The following is a 488-nucleotide window of genomic DNA, read 5'->3' as shown; positions in this document are numbered from 1 at the left end:
TCCAGTTCCACCCTACATTTTGCCCTATGAGGAGAGGACCCGGGTCTGCCCGGCCTCAGCCCCTGGACTCTCTGGTGGCTCGAGCCAACTCTGCAGTCAGGAGAGTTCCTCCCTGCTCCAACGGAGCGACAGGACGCGGGCCGAGGCTTGAGGCTGTTGGGGGGTGAAGGTGGGCTCTGGAGCTGAGGCTAAACCCAGGTGAGGAGAGGCGCTGAAGGCGGGGCCAGACCCTTATTACCATACAGCTGAGGACGCGCCCCCCTTCTTCTACCTCGGGGACCACGCCCTCCTACCCCCAGCACGGGTACCACGCGTCTGGGGACTGGCACGCGCGGAGCCCAGGCGGGAGGCAGAAGGGAGGAGGCACGCGCTGGACACGCCCCCCATAACTGGGGAGGGAGATGCCCAGCAGGTGGAGGGGCCGAGCCCCCGAGTCTTAGATGCTTGGTCCCTCGCCTAGCACGGAGTGGCCACAGAGAGGTTAATGC

This window comes from Neophocaena asiaeorientalis, unplaced genomic scaffold (assembly GCF_003031525.2).
Source record: "Neophocaena asiaeorientalis asiaeorientalis breed wild unplaced genomic scaffold, Neophocaena_asiaeorientalis_V1.1 scaffold119, whole genome shotgun sequence".
In the NCBI taxonomy this organism is placed as follows: Eukaryota; Metazoa; Chordata; class Mammalia; order Artiodactyla; family Phocoenidae; genus Neophocaena; species Neophocaena asiaeorientalis.
This window is presented reverse-complemented; position numbering follows the sequence as displayed.